The sequence below is a fragment of the Pseudophryne corroboree genome, chromosome 11, assembly GCF_028390025.1.
Source record: "Pseudophryne corroboree isolate aPseCor3 chromosome 11, aPseCor3.hap2, whole genome shotgun sequence".
NCBI lineage: Eukaryota > Metazoa > Chordata > Amphibia > Anura > Myobatrachidae > Pseudophryne > Pseudophryne corroboree.
In genome coordinates, this window is record NC_086454.1 from 62,274,606 (window position 1) to 62,288,438 (window position 13,833).

The following is a 13,833-nucleotide window of genomic DNA, read 5'->3' on the forward strand; positions in this document are numbered from 1 at the left end:
CAGTATTCTGAGGTTTACCCACTTACCGCATATGCACCAATCTCCTCAATGCGATGCATTCCAGAGATTAGATGTGGTGGCGATGCCATCTTTAGATGGAATTACCCAATAGAAGCATATGGGCTTCTATTCACATCCTTGGGGAACCAGACTGCACATATATGATAACATGTATGTTTATATGCATAGTTGCCTACCCTCCCTCATTCTGTAGGAGACTCCCTGAAATAGTAGCAATCTCCCTCACTCCCTGAAAGTCCATAAATCTCCCTGATTACACTTATTCCCATTATGTAGCTGTTACATTCTTGGGGGGTGGGGGTGGGGAGGGGGGGGGGGGGGGGATCAGAGATATATACAGTCAAATGGGATCATCAGTGCCATTTCCCTGCATTGGTTATAAGGCACAGTGGGGCAGATGTATTAACCTGGAGAAGGCATAAGGAAGTGATAAACCAGTGATATGTGCAAGGTGATAAAGGCACCACCTAATCAGCTCCTAACTGTTAATTTACATATTGGAGCTGATTTGCTGGTGCCTTTATCACCTTGCACATATCACTGGTTTATCACTTCCTTATGCCTTCTCCAGGTTAATACATCTGCCCCAATGATCCCTATGGCTACATACATTTTAAATAAGGTTTCTCGTAGCAACTTATAGTATATGGAACCTCTTGTAAAAGACAATACACAAACAAATCCTGAAAAATATCGATGTGTTTTCTTCAACAAGTAGATCTTACTAGCTTTGGGGATCATTTACATTTGGATGTAAGTCATTTTCATGACACGCCTCTCAGATGTAGCAGTACACGTCCGCACTGATAGGTGTCACTTTCACAATCTCCCTGAAATGCTTTTTCGAAAGTAGGCATGTATGTTTATATGTGGCATCTTAATGTAAAGGCAACCTACGCAGCTGAGCAGGGCCCCATGAGTCTAGGGCCTTCGAGCCGGGATGGTCTGGCTAGGGGCGTTTCTAAAGAGATGGGGGGCTGTGTGCACCTCCGGGTGGGCCCCCTCCTCAGTACGGCGCTGTAGACTCCGACATTGTGCCGGAGTCTACTGTGCGTGCGCAGGTCTCCGGAAACATGGCGCCCGCCATGATCCGAAGACCAATTTGGCTACCACGCATGCGCGTGGCCATTTTGGTGGCGATTTCTACCGCGAATTGCAGGTCCCGGCGCTGGACTCCGAAAAGGTAAGTGTTAAAATGGGTGCAATGGGTGCGGTGTGGGCACCCATTTATAGTAACGCCAATGGTCTGGGCCTGGGGGCATCTGCTCCCCCGGGCTTGTGCCACTGGAGCTTCTTGGGAGGCAGGTAGAGTATGCTGCCCATCATTCATTACCTGCCTCCCAGCCTGCTGCCGGTCAGTGAATGGCTGTTCTCAGGCTGGAGCTGTCAGAACTGTGGGAAATACAATTCTGTATCAAAATTGCATTTCCCACCTATCAATATAGTGGCTAAATACAGCATATACTGTAGAACTCTGCATTGGTTATGGAAAGCACATTTATTTTTCTCCGTGTCAGTCTCTAGAGTATAGATATTATTGGAATCATCCTAATGTGCTTTAATGGAGTATAGTACATTCTCATTGTGTACCGTCTGCTGGCAGCGGAGAACAGGACGGGGTACGCGGTGGATCTCCTATAACACATCTTAGTGTGTGACAGAATGCGTTTAGTCATCTATTCATCAGGAGGATTGGGCTTCACTCAAAAGGTTGTATATTATATGTTGTTTTATAAGCAAGCAAACGGTGATCTGTCATGTCAATATTTTATCTTTTAATGTGATCGAACGTCTGTTGTCAAAACAATTACTTTTAGTAATTGCAACTGTAAATTTGCTGGTTATCTGGGCTACATGTACAGTGATAGTCATTAGAAAATATATATACATCAATTACGTGCATTCATTTTTACACCTACAGTACACTATAGAGGAGGGCAAGAGGTTTAGCGAAGTAAAAAACCTTGTGTACTTTGCGCCCAATTTTGGATTACCGCTGGTATGTGCATTCCCGATACCCTCAGTATCCAATTTAAAAAAAAATGGTCACTGTTTTTTTTTTAAATCAATAACACGCCACAGGATGGAAGGGCGTGATTGATTAAAGAAGAAAAAAGTTGCCACTGCTTTGGGCTCCGGTGGGCTCTCCTCCATCTTGTCACTGGGGAGGTGGCTGCTGGGAGATTATTGTTTTCCCAGGGTCCTGCTTCGGGAGGGATGACACCGGATGGGGGGGGTGTCTCACACACACACACACACACACACACACACACACACACACACACACACACACACCACAGGTCACGTACACAATCATGCACACATACACATACTTACACACACATCCATTAGACTCACCACTGCTGTAGAAGATTTGGATTCCGATGCTGGAGGCAGTGGCGTAACTCAGTGGCGGCGGCTAGGGCACCCGGCAGCCACTGATTTCTGCTGGGAAGGAGGGACATGGAGGGCACAGTGCGCGCCTCTCCTGTGTGTCCCTCCTGGGTCTCCGGCGGCAGCGGCGTGTCTGTTAAATGAAGTGCCCGGCAGCGGCGTGTCTGTTAAATGAAGTGCCCCTCCATGTCCCTCCTTCTCGAATCGCACAGCAGCGGGGGAGCCCGGGAGGAGGGGGGGGGGGGGTGATTACCTGGCACTGGGGGAGCATATTTAGCACTGGGAGGGGGGGCATATTTGGCACTAGGGATGGTCATATTTGGCACTGGGGGAGGGCATATTTGGCACTGGGGGGAGGGCATATTTGGCACTGGGGGGAGGGTATATTTGGCACAAGGGATGGGCATAAATGGCACTGGGGGAGGGCATATTTGGCACTGGGGGTATAAACCTGGCACTAGGGGGGGGGGGGCGTATTTGGCACTGGGGGTATACGTGTACCTGGCACTGTGGGGGAATAACTGGCACTGGGTGCACAGCCCTAGCAACAAGCATTACCCCCTGGTTACAAGCACAACACCCAGCTCATTAAATCCCCGGCAACAAGCATTACCAGAGAATTTTTTGGCCTGGGGGAGAAACATTTCTAGTTACGCCACTGGCTGGAGGAAGTGAGTAATTACTGACTAATCAAACTAATTGGAAGCCTACAATTGCTTAATTATTCCTCAGGAAGGGGGGGGGAGGGGGGGCCATTGGGGTGCCAAAGCAAGTCCCGATGATTTTTGCTAAAATTAATGATTTTTGGAAATCAGGTTTGCTCTGGAGGTGTGAGAAAAAAGACACAGTGATTTCTATAGCATCCCATTTTCAGTCCCCTAATTTCATCGCGCCTACAGTTGAATCTGTTCCATAGTCTGCTGGGACACCAAGAGGGATGGGGAACAGGTACTAATTTCCTTTGATGGGCCTCTTATAGGAGCCTGGTTGGGGGCCCAGGCTAGCTGCTGAGACCACATGCAGCCTGCAGTGCTGCGCAGTATTTTACATTGATTTTTTTTTTCAGGGGGGGTGGGGGGCGGAGCGGGGGAGTGTTGCTATGACTCCTGGAATTTGTCACACCCCCTGAGTACCCTGGCTTTGTGGATGTCTCATCACCCCTGATTGTGTGTTCTGTTGCTAAAGGAATAGGTGGTACACTTTTGCGCAGAGTAGTCATTTATGGTAATTTCTGATATACAGTACCTTTCATCCATGTATTAATTAAAAACATGTTAATGTTCAGTTTAATGAGAATGTATTTCAGTCAGCATCCCTTTACAATTGTATTTTTATGATTGTTTGTCAATACTACAAAAATACTAAAATATAGATTATGACGTCATTCACAGACAACGCCGTCATGCACTGGGGGGCATATCTGGCGCTGTGGGGACATATATATCTGGCACTATGGGGACATATATATCTGGCACTGTGGGGACATATATATCTGGCACTGGGGGCATAGCTGGCACTGGGGGGACATGTATATCTGGCACTGGGGGCTCATATGTATCTGGCACTGTAAGGCATATATGTATCTGGCACTGTGGGGCATATATGTATCTGGCACTGTGGGGACATATGTGTATGTGGCACTGTGGGGACATATGTTTCTGGCAGTGTGGAGGCACCCATTTTGTGACATTTTTATATGTATGTGGCACTGTACAGGGGCATTATATGTATTTGGCACTGTACAACATGACTAAAAACTGAGTTATGACACAAGGTCATACTCCTACAAACGCCATGCCGAAAGGTGTGCGCACAAAATGGGGTGTGGCTTTGTGAAAACTAGGCCACGCCCCCTTTTGGCTCTTGCCCTTGACTACAGATCTTTTCTGTCTCTTTGCCTCTGACTGGTTGGCCACCCCTGCTCTAAAATATAGCTGGTACGTTGCTTCCGACAGTATATTGAGATTCATTAAGGAATGCAAAAGCAAAACTGCTCGTATTAGCTTTGCATTTGCAGTCCTTAGCAATGCAAATGCAAGAGGAGGTGCATACCACCTCCTGCCTACATGTGCAATGTGATCGCAAATCCGATGAACATGGCAACCATGGGTCGCGATGTTCATTTGCGGCGGCAGGCTGAGTAAACTAAAGCACTGTCACAGTGCAGCTTGTGGGGCCAAGGAAACTGTGATTTGTGATGCAGTCCTTGGCCTCGCAAACTTCTGGAAAATGGGAACAACACGCCCTTTGTTTCCGAAACGCCAGCTGTCCCCGTCCCTCCCCGTGAATGCTTCTGCCGGTCAATTAGGCAGAGGCGTTCTTATATCTGCGCTGCGATCCATAATGAATCACCCCCAGCGCATTTATCCTGTGGTAGGTAAGAAATTCCCTATATGGAGCTAGCTTGTATTCATTCAGTACTCACTGCCCAGCAGAGGCATAACTGTGGGAGGCAACGGAGTTGGCTGCCGCCAGGCTCCTGCTCTGTAGGGGGGCACATCTGTGATACTCTGATATATATGCAATCTAAATATATCTCCCCATTGGCCCCTAATGAGCCCAGCAACACAGAAGGGGTTAATACCCTCTCCTTTGGTCCCCGGAGGATGTGAGCTGCAGCCCAATAAAACACGGGGGGCACAAGGACCCGGGGATTCTCGATCGCCGCTGCACAGAGCGGGAAGCATCCGGGACTTTGAATGGAAGGAGTTTAAAAAAACGGGCCGCGAGGAGTCGAGAGCAGTGCTGAGGAGACTTCTGATCTGGACGGAGCTGCGCTGAGGAGACGGAGCTGCACTGAGGAGAAGAGACGGAGCTGTGCTGAGGAGAAGAGACGGAGTTGCTGACCGAGAAGAATCGCGCTGCTGGGAGGAGAAGAGGCGACGACGCTGAGGAGAAAACGGGAGCCGTGACAGACAACGAGACCCGCCATCCGCCGCTGAAGAGACCAGCCAGCCACATCTGAGGAGACAGAGATGCCGCTGCAAGGGGAGAAGCCAGAGTGGAAGAGCTGACAGTGCCGCGGAGAAGAGAGCTGTCGGGTGCTGGGGATGACAGAGCCGCTGCTGAGAGGAGAGCCACTGACAGGTGATGAGAGCCAGGGCCGCACACTGCCAATCAGGAGGGAGTGAGTGCGCTGAAGGTGAGGCGGAGCTGCCACTGAGGTAACCGCAGGGAGGTGAGCACTGCTGCCAGGGAAGACCTTGTGAGGAGACCGTGCACCTGTAATCTGCTGGGGGGCCCTAAGCCAGTGACGTTGCACATAAATGTTAGCCAGCAACTCCAGTAATGCTGACTGCTGATCTGAGGGGCAAGTTAGGAGCAAAGTAAAGTGGGGTCACCCTGATTTTAAGAGAAGAGACTGACATCAGGGAGGTTCGCAGCATCCACTACCTCTTCATCCCAACCCTCCTCATCTTTTCTGTCAGGTCTGTAAACCTCCAGATTTTTCACACCTCTCACTGCAAATACTGTATATCACAGCTTCAAGGGAACGAGAGAGGGAAAGATGTTATTAATTCTGTGCATAGGGAGATACATTAAAGAAGGAGCAAGTTTTGTCTGATCTTTAGTCAGCACAGACTAACAAATAGGATAAAGTACCTCATTTTGGGCAGGGGTTAAGAGGAGCTGTATTTCTCCTGTCATCCTTCCATTTCTATCTGCTTGCTTTGCAAAAGACATTTGCCTATAATAATTGATTGTGTGCACTATTACTAACGCCTGCGACCTGAGTGCCAAGGGATTCCGGTCAACCAAATCTGCATTTCCCTGTTTCATTCTTACTCCCACTAACCTGCTCGCTTTGAACTGTAACCCGTTTTCTTTATAATGCACCTCTGACTTTGCTTGAGAGACACTCAAAGTTTAGATACAGACTATGCGAAAGCTGATTAATTAACTAATTAACTAATTGGTCGCCATTTTAAGTTAAACTGTTATATGGTATAACCTGTCCTAAGGTAGTTATCTTATATATCGCAATAGCCTTACGCAGAGCGAAACTGTGTAGCGTAGACTTTTTAGTGCCAATGGAGAAAAGTGTTGGTAAATGTCATGCAAATATTAATCTTTCTGACTAATGTTACCTATGTACTGAATTTATTGCTTATACAGGAATTGTGAATGTTGTTATCTCTTATCTAAGTCTGAAATTAATAGCGGTGACCACTTCTTCTGATCCTGCAAAATAAAAGTCCTAGTCACCGTCCAAACGTGTGGTGACTTGTGTTTAGGGTTGGGGTTCCTTGTTCCTCTGCTTAGGGTTCCAGCAGCTGATCCGGTTTAAGACAAGATCCCGGGTGAAAACTCCAGGTACGACCACCGACACCTACACCTGAAACCATATTCACACCTGAAAGACTTGTTACACATCTCCTCTCGTTCTGTGTTCAGCTATACCAATTAATAATGTTAATTGATAGCCACCACTATCTCTTCCTCCCTGAACGTTACAAGTCACACCCTCTTTATTATAGATACGCATTTTACAAGTGTCATAACCAGGATTAGAACCCACAACCTACAGGTATTACACTGGAAGCAGACACCTTACTGATAAAGCAATTTGCTCCTGTATAGGCAGCATGAGAATTCTATATGAGGTTACTTCTCTGACAATTACAAGTAACTTCAGATAGTTAGAATTCTCATATGTCATATACAGGAGCAAATAGCTCCATCAGTAAGGTGCCTGTTTGCTGTGTAATAGGTCGTGGGTTCTATGTAGTGTGTGGCTGCACGCTACATAGTTCTGCCTAGTTGCAATGGTTTTGAACTGACAATTCTAAGTAGCTTCAAATAGAATCTGCTGACTTGCTTTGCAGGAGCAAATATCTCTATCAGTAAGGTGTCTTCCTTCAATGTAACATGTCATGGGTTCTAATCCTGGGTATGACTGCTAAGAAATGTGTTTTTTAAAATAAATGATAATGAAATATATATATATATATATATATATATATATTTTTTTTTTTTTCCACCGGAACACTTCATATACACGTATGTATATTTTATGTATCCTCCAGGCAACTTTACATATTTGAGTGCGGTGGTGAGGAGAGACGGCAGTATTCTGTGCCCCAGGTGTACATGTTTTTTGTTTGACAATACTAACCTCCACATAAAGGAGCCTGCAGCTATAAGTAAGATATTTATGACACTGTTTTACTTGGCAATTAAAAATCCTTTATCAATAATATATTCAACTATCCTGGCAGTAATGACTATAGAGATGAATGATACTTTTATTTAATGATTTTCATATGTGAGAATGCAGACTAACAAAGGTATGTGGAACCAGAAAGTGTTGTTACCTTTTACGTTACCTGTTATGACACCTTTCCTTATGTTTGAATATTTCCCCTTGGTATCTGTATGATTGATCGACAATGTATTGGTTGACAGTCAATAGGTCAACACCATAAGGTCGACGTGCATTAGACCGACAGGTACAAAAGGTCAACAGATGGAAGGTAGACCAGTACAAAAGGTCAACGTGACAATAGTCAACACATCAATACCAAAGCCCCCCAAAAACAGTGTCAACCTTTTGTGTGTGGACCATTGACATGTCGACTTTTCATCTGTTGTACCAGTCGACCTAATGCATGTCGACTATTTAGTGTCAACCGTAACATTGTCGATCCATTGATCCACACCCTTCCCTCCAGCCACGGGTTCAAGAAGTGTGAAGTCCTAGAAACGTCTGTCAAACTCTGGATATTTTGTATTTGTTCCCTGTATTTAGCAACGTCAAGCTGTGCATATTCTTTATTTTTATTTTTAGTGATGTTCTAGCTCAGACTTCAGATTTTTGAAGTAAAGCAGGTTACACTGCTGGAGATGCAAACACATCAGTTTCAATTTCTGTTTAAAAAAGTTAGCAGACCCAGTTATCTTTATAACATTTCTTATCCTTGTAAATGTGCATTCAGTTTATTCAAAAAGACTGTGAGGTCAGCTAAAAAAGCTAAATCTAGCAGCCACTGTTCATATTTCACATCTCTGGACACTATAAACACTTTAATTTCAGGCAATAGATCCATAGGCAAACGTAGGGGGAAGCGGGGGGGGGGGGGGGGGGGGGGGTTCCGGTTGCCCAGAAACCTCCCTCCTCTTGGCAAGTGGCTCAAATTATGACAACAATAACAATGGTTTATAATACGAATTCTAGATCTGCCGCCACATGCTCAGTGGTAGCAGCGCATTCTACAAAGTTTGCTGCATGTGTGTGGATCCGAGTGCACTGGACCAGAGAATAAATATGAGGAAGAAGAGACAGGAGCCTTACCATGAGGTGGGAGAATGTGTGCTTAGAAAGTGCAGTACTGGTTCTATTATGTTTGTGTATTTATTTATTTATTATGGTATAGTGTTAAATATTAAGTATCCAGTGTATAAAAAGACCAATGTTTACATTAATGTCCAGGGTTGTTAATAGGTTCTTCTACCGCTCCTCCAGACACCTGCGCTGTCCGCAGAGTGGGAGATTGTGGAATGCATTTGGAAACCCCCTCTAGAAATCCTGCGTTTGCCACTGAGATCCATTATACTCCTTTTCCACTGATACCCTGCAAAGTACTGGGTCTATAACAAAGCATAATCCTGTGTCTCAGCCCATCCCTGGTCAAGAGCAGGGTCAGGAATCCAGGACAAAGTCCATGGTAGTTTTTGTTTACACTGACCAAATCCTGGGTTGATGCACGTTCATGTGCAAAATCCTAGGTTTTGAAGTCAGTGGAAAAGGGGTATAAATCTTTGCAGAAATGCACCTCTTCTTAGCCACCAGAGACTTCAGTATGCATACCTCCCAACTTTCTTATCTTGTGGAGCGGGACACTCGCGCGGCGAAGCCGTGCGTGCTCCCAAAAGGGGGTGTGGCCTATAAAAAAGGGGGCATGGCTTCGCGGGAGGACCCGCGATCGCGAGCCACGCCCCCATTTTCATCACTGAGGTGGCATGCCCAGCGCTCTGTGAGCCGCTGGCATGCTCCCTCTCCCTCTGACTCCACTGAATTGACGCTGTGCGCATGCGCACAGCGTCTATTCACCGCTGCTCTGCTAAGCAGGGCAGCGAGAGACAGAGCCTCCCAACTGACCCCCCCACCGCGGGACACTGTGGCCCGCGGGTGTGACAGCGGGACAGTCCCCAAAAAACGGGACTGTCCCGCGAAAATCGGGACAGTTGGGAGGTATGAGTATGTAATAATAGGTCATTGTGTTGTGCCTCATTTTCTTCTAGTTGTGACCGCAAGAGATGCCTCTGGAGACTTTTTGCACAAATTGAATTGACAATTTTAAGTTCAATATCCATGACATCTGTCATATGTAGCATTTCACCGCACACATCTTGTGGATGAATTAAAATTATGCAGCAATAATTCAGGAAGTCAGGAAATGCATCATCAGGTTTGCACAGGGCAATGAACCCATGAGTACAGCTGCTCATAGGAGGTGCTCCATCAGTGGTTATACAAAAAGCAAGTTTGTAATTTGGTAGCTGTGTATCATTGATATTATCCTTAAATGCCTGAAAAATGTCCACCCCTCTAGTTTTCCCCTTGAGTGGTAGGATTCTGAGCTTCTCAGACCTAACTTCAAATACCATTCTAGGGCAGATACTGTACAATGCTGTGATGTGCCTATCAAGGCCTGTTGACTCATCTAATTGTAGAGAAAAGAACACACTCTCTCTTTGGTCTCTTTGAAGTGATTCAACAAATTATCAGCCATGACTTTGCTGTGTTGCAGAAATAATATCAGATTTGTTTTTAAAATCTTGAAACAAATGTATCTGGTGCCTTTTTGACCATTTCTCCATTGTGAAACTTATCTTGTGCTTTGCATGTAAGTGGCTAACCCACAATAGTACCTGCCTTTCATTTAGCATTAGGCCTTGTGAAGACTGATTGCTGGGCGTTATGGTGCAGTTTCATTTGCTGAACCTTCATCAGTAATATAATTTAGCATGAAATTCTGTGTATGGCAGGGAAGAGCCATCACTGGGGTCAGTGACACATGGTGTGCCGATAAAAACACGCCCAAAAAGGCGGCGGGGGTGACCTCACAAGGAGGCGTGTGTACTTGAGGCCCAACCCTGTTTTTATCACTCCGTGGGTGTGCCTAGCATTCCTGGAGATGCTGGGCTGCCCTCAGAGATTTGAACGGCTGCACTGTCGGCTCCCACACTGTGACAGGAGCCGAGTACTGCACCTGGCTGCTGCCACGGAGGAGGAGCTGGCATTTTGGTGTCACCCCTTAGACGGTGGCACCAGGGTGGGGCTCACATTTACCTAGGGACACCACTGTAGCCAGGTCCTAGTCCCAATGTTGGCTCACTGCTTCCCCAATATGGATAAGATGGCTGCTGTGGCACTGAAGAGGTTAACCCTCATGCCGCGACACCATTTATAAATAGACCTATCGGCACCAAGTGCCATTTGTTCAATAAATTGTGTTTGTTTTTGTTACGTGCTGCAGCCCCAGATCACCTCCGGCCACTGTGGCGAGGCAGCGGGGGTTGTACACCAAGAGCTACTGCACGGGTGCCATGTTTCCAGTGATTTCTGTGCCCACCAGTGCAGAGGTAAGTATAGTCTATGGGTGTAGGGTGTGTGGTGTCTGACCCCTGGACCCAGGGGCTTGTGTGCATCCTGCACCCATTATAGATACGTCCATATGTAAAGAATGTTGGGTTTTCCAATCAGATGTTTTTTACACTGATGCAGAGTTGAATACAAGTCGGTTTGTTGTTCGTATCTTGCGTGTTATTTGCACTGCGCAGAGCTGAGCGCACCCATGTACAGGAGGTGCAGTGTTATATGCCCTCCATGCCTCCATTTTCATGTCTTCTTGCGACTCAAAGGGTGTAGCTGGAATGTACATGGAATGTTCACATTGGGCCTAATTCAGTAATTAGCAGAATTTGCAATCCTTCTGTTCGCATGCTAGAGGCTGCCCATCGCAGGGCAAGGCCGCCCAGCATGCTGACCGCCGCCTCCCCCCCCTTCAACAAGCAAAAAAATAGCGATTGCATTTCTTGTTAGCAGAAATTAAGATGTTTCCAATCGCGGCAGCTACTTGCGATGTCACACAGATGCCGCGATCATGCCCCTTCCACGCCTCGATCACGCCGCCCCGCCACCCGTTTGCTGGCCTCCGCCCCTGCAATGCTCTGTCTCCGCCCTGAAAACAGAGCGTTGCCACCCCCGCCTCTGCCTGGTTGACAGGCACAGGTGATCGCATTTTCTGCGCCCCCCTCCCCACCACAGAAAATGCGGGTGCATGTGCATCTTTTTCTCATTTTCTGCGGTTGGATTACACACTGCGATCCAACCTGAAGTTGCCCCACTGTTCCCAATGTTCCTGATCTTCCATCGGAACACCTTCTTGTACTGCTGTTGCTATTTGTCACTTTGAGATATTTTATCTTTCATGTTTTTATGTATTATTATCATTAAATTGCTATATTTTATTTGGTCCACAGGGCAATGTTTTAACCTCAATTATTATTCCAGGAACTCTTTCCTTTCTTTTTGCTTTTGCTGTATTTATCCCTAGGAATATTACAGGAAGGTCCACTCTACCTTCATACAGCTGATGGAGGTCCCATACATCATTGTAGTGCCGCTGAGGATATATTTGGTTGTTTCCACAATGTGGAAGAAATCTGCGTTGAACTTTGCACCTGCCCCTTCATGGTGATTTGCAAATTGGGGGATATTGGGGGTAATTCTGAGTTGATAGCAGCAGGAACTTTGTTAGCAGTTGGGCAAAACCATGTGCACTGCAGGGGGGGCAGATATAACATGTGCAGAGAGAGTTAGATTTGGGTGGGTTATTTTGTTTCTGTGCAGGGTAAATACTGGCTGCTTTATTTTTACACTGCAATTTAGATTGCAGATTGAACTCACCTCACCCAAATCTAACTCTCTCTGCACATGTTATATCTGCCTCCCCTGTAGTGCACATGGTTTTGCCCAACTGCTAACAAAGTTCCTGCTGCGATCAACTCAGAATTACCCCCATTGCTTGGTCCAGTGGCGTAACTACTGCCCCCGCAGTCCTCGCGGTGGCTTGGGGGCGAGGGGCTGCGGGGGCGCCACTGACTTAGAACAGACTGACATGCGGACGAGCGTCCGCATGTCAATCTGCGGTCTCCTTCCCTCCGCTGCTGTGTTGGAGGGACACGGAGGGCTCTCCAGTGTCCCTCCTGGCTCTCCGGCCGATCTAATAAAGGAAGTGCCGTTCGTGAGCTCTGATTGGCTCACGAACCGGCACTTCCTTTATTAGACCCGCAGGAGAGCCAGGAAGGACACGGGAGAGGCGTGCGCTGTGCCCTCCGTGTCCCTCCAACACAAAGGAGCGGCGGGAGTGGGGGGGGGGGGGAATAGGGGAGCAGGCACTGTGGGGGAATATATGGCACTGAGGGCATTTACCTGGCGGCACTGTGGGGGAATATCTGGCACTGGGGGCATATACCTGGCACTGTGTGGAGGAATATCTGGCACTGGGGGCATATACCTGGCACTGTGGGGCAATATCTGGCACTGGGGGGAGCAGGCACTGAGGGGGCTTATGTGACACTGTGGGGGAATATCTGGCACTGGGGGCATATACCTGGCACTGTGGGGGAATATCTGGCACTGGGGGCATATACCTGGCACTGTGGGGGAATATCTGGCACTGGGGGGAGCAGGCACTGAGGGGGCATATGTGGCACTGTGGGGGAATATCTGGCACTGGGGGCAAATACCTGGCACTGTGGGGGAATATCTGGCACTGGGAGGATCAGGCACTGAGGGGGCATATGTGGCACTGTGGGGGAATATCTGGCACTGGGGGCATATACCTGGCACTGTGGGGGAATATCTGGCACTGGGGGCATATGTGGCACTGGGGGGGTATATTTGGCACTGGGGGCATGTACCTGGCACTGTGGGGGAATATCTGGCACTGGGGGCATATGTGGCACTGGGAGCACTGCCCTACCAACAAGCACTACCCCCTAGCAACGAGCATGACACCCAGTGCATGAAACCCCTGGCAACGAGCATGACACCCTGAGCAAGAAAATCCCTGGCACCGTGCATGGAACCAAGAGCATGAAACCCCTGGCAACGAGCAGGTAATTTAAAAGTAATTAGAAGCCTTACTGTAGAACTTAATGTGTAATGGGCATTATGGTGTGTGGCATAATGTATCACGGACATTGCGGTGTGTGTCATAATGTGTCAGGCATTACGGTGTGTTGTATACTATATCACGATCATTGTGGTATGTGGTATAATGTCTCAGGGTCATTGCGGTGTGTGTCATAATGTGTCACAGACATTGTATGTGCTATAATGTATCAGGGGCATTGCAGTGTGTGGCTTAATGTATAACGGGCATTGCGATTCCTGTCATAATGTGTCAC

The 13,833-nt window shown here is 47.4% G+C and overlaps 1 protein-coding gene across 4 annotated transcripts in view; it reads left to right on the forward strand.

Moving 5' to 3' along the window:
- The window catches only part of SYT12 (synaptotagmin 12), a 307,494-nt gene that overhangs the window by 80,435 nt on the left and 213,226 nt on the right, over positions 1-13,833 (forward strand). The window contains exon 1 of one of the 4 annotated variants that reach the window (XM_063944348.1): positions 7,450-7,559. The exons of the other annotated variants lie outside the window; for them this stretch is intronic. The gene's annotated coding sequence lies outside the window, so the exon portion shown is untranslated. Of the gene's footprint in view, positions 1-7,449; positions 7,560-13,833 lie in introns of those variants that run through there. 4 annotated transcript variants of the gene reach the window in all.